The following is a 6,562-nucleotide window of genomic DNA, read 5'->3' as shown; positions in this document are numbered from 1 at the left end:
ATTCTCAATTGCCACATATAAATCTTGAATTCATTAGAACCATTCTTGAGAGTCATCCACTCTACTCAAATCTCAATAGTACCGCCCCAGCGGACCGAACGACTTGTGCCCCATTTTCACCCAACACCCTAAGAAGTAATTCACACCTCTAAGCAACGAGCAAATTTCTACTCCATGAACACTAAATCCTTCACGAATAACCACTCAATCATTCCATGATTTCCATATACCCATAGAGTGTAACACAACCCTTATCAAAAATTCCTTTACTCGAGTCATCCTCGCTCTCAACCTCTGTAAGCCGTAACTGATTCACCAGTACACCTCAAACTGAAACCAATACAACACATAACCGCGCAATCAACCCGTCGATAGCAGACTCCCCCACTTGGCTCAAAGCTAAGGAATAAAGCATTTGCTAACTTACAATAGCCACCACATACTTGCATAACATCGCAATAGGATTCAACCAAATCCTTCCTAAGCTCATGTAACACAAACCATCCAATATCTCAAATCATCTGCAAATCTCGCATTCACCCTTGTAACAGTCAAGCCAGCTCTCATAAACGATCCAAACTCAAATTGCAACACATATAATTCACGGGTAAAAGAGAACTCCCTACCAAACAACATAGGGATCACACAAACCTCAGGACACCTCACAGGAGATAACCCACCTGCTTCGCCTCAAACTAACATCTCTTTATACCCTTCCACGGTCATAACTATTACGCAATCACTTAATCTTCCTAAGTCTGAACTCATATCACGACAGGAGAATTTACTTCACTCCTCAACTAAACAACATGAAAAGATCCTTTAACACACCCATAACTTGAGACTATACGTTAAATCAAGATGCAAAATCTAGCACCCAATAGTTCTTTTTGCACCTCAAGCAAACCCTTCTCGTCACATTCAAACCATATGTACGCATCTTGCAGTCACATCATACTCATCACGTAGCCATCCAGCCACAAATTCTACTAATAAGGACACTACCGGACATATAAATTCAAAAGAACATGCTCACATAATCAACAACTCAATGCTCAAGCTATAGTCAAACCCCGGCTTCAAGTCCTCTAGATTGGCCCATCATCAACACATAGAAATCACATCTCGCACCTCATCCAAGGAATCACAAGTCGTCGATGCACAGCTGATACCGAGCGCTCAAGTGCGCATACGAATGCGTGAAAGGAATTCAAAGGATTACGCTTCAAAAGGAATCAATGCCGCATGATAATGAAAGAAAGATGGAAGTATATCCTAAAATGTCCTGTAGCCTCTCAAAGATAGGTATAGACGTCATCATACCAATCCGCAAGACTCTACTAGACACTTGCTGACTTGTAGAACCTATGAACCTAGAGCTCTGTTACCAATCTATCACGACCCAAAATCCACTAGTCGCGATGACACCTAACCCAACCCGCTAGGTAATCCAATTAACAGTTATCTATTTCAAATTAACTGAATAAACCAATTAAACAAAAGAATTATCTGAATCTTATACATTTCCCAAGGACTAGTATTACAAATCATGAGCTTTCAAGAATAGAGTTCACAAAGCTGATATGAACTAAATACACTTTCTGTTTGAAAAGTACTTAAACAGAGTTTTAATATCTAAGTCTACCATGAACAAGAGGCAGCTACAATAGGGACGCAGATACATCTTCCATTCCAGCTCTCATTGAACACAGCAACATCGGCATCCGAGATCTGCACGCAATGTGCAGGAAGTATAGTATGAGTACAACCGACCCCATGTACTCAAAAAGTAACAAACCTAACCTCATGTTGAAAGTAGTGATAAGCTGGAACATAGGTCGGTTCCAACACTAATAACCAACATCAGTTCATAACAATGTAAATCAAGTAAATAAAGAAGTAGCTCAGAGATAAAATGTTTAGCCTTTTCATAATTTTTCGAAAATAGTACCGCTTTTCAAGTATATCAGTGAAAACCCAAATCCTTAACCGAAATCATCAAAACATACGAGTAAGTTTGAAAATTATAATTTTTTCAAAAATAAAACTTTTCATCAGGTAAATGTTTCATTTTCAGATAGCGTGAAGAAGTACATATCTATGTCTACATATCAAGATACAGGTAGAAAATCATGAATGTCACCAAAACTGGGCAGCAAAAGGAAATGCATCTCTATGCATGTATCACAAGTATGTATGTCAAATACAATGCCTCTCAGTGATGAACTCATGTACTCACACTCTCAGAGTACTCAACCTCACTATCTCGCATTATCTCTTACCGTGCTCAATACTCAGCGCGCACTCAGCACTGTACAATACTCGTTGCGGCGTGCAACCCAATCTATATATATATATATATATATATATATATATATATATATATATATATATATATATATATATATATATATATATATATATATATACGGTCCACTGCGCTCACTGGGGTTGTGCAGACTCCGGACGGGCTCCTTCAGCCCAAGCGCTATAATCTGCACGGACAACTCACGTGCTGCACGAACAACTCACGTGACATGCTATCAATATCAGAATCCGCATGGACAATTCACGTGCTGCACGGACATCTCACGTGTTGCACGGACAACTCACGTGCTATAGTCTCAATATCAGAATCCGCACGGACAACTCACGTGTTGCACGGACAACTCACGTGCTATAGTATCAATAACCTCACAATTAGGCCCTCGGCCTCACTTAGTCATCAATCTCTCTAATCTCACTCACGGGCTCACAATATCATGAAACTAGCCCGACAACAACGATATGATGTATCAATAAACAACAACTGAGACTGAGATATGATACGAATGCATGAATATGATTCAGTACGAAATATCAACGAAATCAGTGAGATGACAGCAAGAAACGACCACTATGGGCCCTAACAATATCAGCATAAAGCCTAAACATCATATCTAGCATGATTGACAGCTCAGTTACTTAATCACATGGTGAAAACACAGATATCTACAAAATAGAGCCACTAAGCAGTGCTAGGGAAACAACGGAGTCACAATTCACATGGTGCACGCCCACACGCCCGTCACCAACCATGTGCGTCGCCCCAATACCAATCACACAACACGTAATTTGGGATTTCATACCCCCAGCACCAAGTTTAGAAGAGTTACTTATCTTGAATAAGCCAATTCCAAAACCGAGTAAGCCAAGCGATGCTCCAAAAATGCCATCACTCGCGTTCTGATCTCCGAACAGCTCGAAACTAACCATAAAACTACTCTAATACATCAACAATGCTAAAGAGACCAATCCAATTGAAAAGGATCGAATCTTTAATCAAAAGCCTAAAATCAGCCAAAAAGCCCAACCCGAACCCGCACCTCGGAACCCGACAAAACTCACAAAATCTAAAAACCCATTCAATTGTGAGCCCCACCATACTAATTTCACTCAAATCTGTCTCCGAGTCGATATTCAAAACATAAAAATTCACTTTATAAAACTTTAGGCAAAAATCCCAAATTTCACTTTGAAATCATCAATAAAATCCCAAAAACAAAGATGGATTCATGAAATATAACCAAAACCGAGTAGAAATACTTACCCCAATCCATATGGTGAAAATCTCCTCCAAATAGCCCAAATCCGAGCTCCCCAACTCAAAATATTTTTCTGCCAGCTATTCTACCTCGTTTCTCATGTCAAATGATCCCGAAACTCACTTTTTATGCCTCCAATGGATTTCTTGTGAAATTTTAGTCAAGTTAGGCTTTTGAATCACTCCATTTGACCTTATAATGAAGGAGATATGTTGGTTTCAATATTTGCAAATAGTGCAGATTTTTAAATACGAATTCAGTGGCAATTGCGTAATTAATCTGAAAAATCTGGCAACCCAATTTTTAGTAAAATGACCATAAATTCCTCATACGATGTCCAAATTTGATGATTCTTTTTGCTATGGCTCCATAATTACGATACGGATCTAATGCTTCAATCAAAACAGAAATCGAAGCTCATTTGCTTAATGTGGTACCATTTATGTTTGAAGAAACGACGTCGAAACATAAGAAAAACGAGCGCAACGCAGCCCAAACCCATCTGAAACTACCCGAGCTCCTCGGGACCCCGTACGAATATACCAACAAGTGCCATAACATAACACGGGCCAACTCGAGGCCTCAAATCATGCATAAGAACATTGAAATGACGAAACGCGCCTCAAATCAAACTTAATGAACTTTCGAACTTTCAACTTCCAAAAACTCGCGCTGAATCATATCAAATCAACTCGGAATGAACTGAAATTTTGCACACAAGTACTAATACATCATATGGAGCTACTCGTGCCCCCAAACTATCGAGCGAAATACAAATACTCAAAACGACTGGTCGGATCATTACAAATAAATTGTAGTCTAGGGTCATTCCTTGTATTTATCTTGAATATGTTTTGGGTAAGAAGGCTTAAAAATTACTACACTTAAGAAACAAGTCTTTCTTCTATTCCAAAAAAATTACCTTTCTTGAACTTATTTTCTCCTCTACCTCTTCTCCTCCGGTTTTCTTTCCTTTACCCTTCTCTCCTTCTTCTATCCTGATTCTCATTCTCTCGTTCCTGATGCTCTTTCTCCTGTCCCTCTATCTCACTTTCTTCCCCTGGCCCTATTTCTTCCTCTTCTCCTTATGTTCCTTCTCACCATTCTTTAAGGAGATCTTCTAAACCTTCTCACACTCCAACACATCTTAAGAATTATATTTGCTATTTTGTCCCGCACTCTCACTCTTCTCTCTCTCTTTCCAAACCCAAATATCCTCTAAGTCATGTCTTCACGAGCCATTATTCTACCAACATGTTATGTTCAATCGTGCCTAGCAGGATACTTAGACTACTTTAAAACATTCTTTCATGTTGTTGAGTTCACAACTATTAAATATTTTCTTGTCCTTACTGCTAACACTGTTGGAATGTCTATCAACTTGATGTCAATAATATTTTTTTTTTGCACGGGGATTTTTCATAAGAAGTATGCATGAATATCCCTTTTGGCCTGACGGTCTCTTCTTCATCTTCTGGTCCTTTTCTTGTTTGTAAACTGAAAAAAGCATTGTGTCGGCTAAAACAAGCATCCATGCAATAGTTTATCAAATTATCATGTGCTCTTCTGTCTAGAGGTTACATATCCAGTCTCAATGACTTCTCTCTCTTCACCAAGTCCACGGCTAATTCATTATCATCTTTGTAGTCTATGTGGATGATATTGCAATTGCTGAAAATTATATTTGTGAGATGGATTCTCTCAAAGTTTATTTGGATCAACAATTCAAAATTAAAGACTTGGGGGAATATGCATTATTTTTTAGGACTTGAGATTTCTAAACTGCCTCAAGGGTTTCTTGTGAATCAATACAAATATACTAAGGATCTGCTTGCTGAATTTCATTGTTCTTCTGCTTCCCCAGTGATGGCCCCATTGGATTTAAATCTCAAGCTTACTCTTGAATCTAGTGATTTATTGTTTGATCCATCTTCTTATAGGAGACTGGCGGGAAAGCTGAATTTTCTGCAGCATACCAGACATGTTATTTCTTTTTCCATTTAACATTTCAATCAGTTCTCGAGTGATCCTAGATTTGCCCATATAAATACAACACTGCATGCCCTTAGTTATTTGGTCAAGGATCCTGCCAAGGGCATTTTTTTCCAATAATGTTCAGGATTTCTCTCTTCATGCTTTTTCTGATTTTGATTGGGCAACTTGCCCTTCCTCCAGGAAATCTGTTAGTAAGTATTTCATCACCCTTGGAGGCAGCCCTATTTGCTGAAAGTCTAAGAAACAACTAAATGTATCATTATCATCTGTAGAAGCTATTCATAAGGTATTGAGAAAGGCTAATGGGGAACTTACTTGGCTTGTGAGATTGTTGGTTGATCTAGGCCTCACTATTCTGACCATGTTCCTATTCGACGTGACAATTAATCTGCAATCAGCATCACAAAGAATCCTATATCACATGAGAGAACAAAGCATACTGAGCTTGATTGTTACTTTGTTATAGAAAAGCTTGTTGCTGGGCTTAACTCTCTTCAGTACATCCCTACTCATTTTCAGCTTGCCGATATTCTTACAAATTAAAATCTTTTACTAGAATCCAATAACAACATCTTCCATGCAAGCTGGTTGTTCTTTCACCCTCCAGCTTGAGGGGAGGGGTGTTAAATAGCTACCCAAAACGTTCATGGGAGAAATTCAACAATATCCAGATTTACAAGTGGTCATTCAAAAATAGCCACAGTTTCAAAAGTAATCGAAATTTAGCTACTTTTCATGTAAAGATAAATCTGAATGAAAACACTGTTCAAAATCCAGAAAATACTCCAGCATAATATACTGGAGTTCCAGCATAAGTATACTGGAACTCTAGTATATTATAATGGAGTTCCAGCATAAGTATACTGGAACTCCAGCATATTATAATGGAGTTCCAGCATAAGTATACTGGAACTCCAGCATAATATACTGGAGTTCCAGTATAATATACTGGTCCAGTATAATATGCTGAAAGTTCATACACA

This window comes from Nicotiana attenuata, unplaced genomic scaffold (assembly GCF_001879085.1).
Source record: "Nicotiana attenuata strain UT unplaced genomic scaffold, NIATTr2, whole genome shotgun sequence".
In the NCBI taxonomy this organism is placed as follows: Eukaryota; Viridiplantae; Streptophyta; class Magnoliopsida; order Solanales; family Solanaceae; genus Nicotiana; species Nicotiana attenuata.
Note: the sequence above shows the minus strand (reverse complement) of the source record.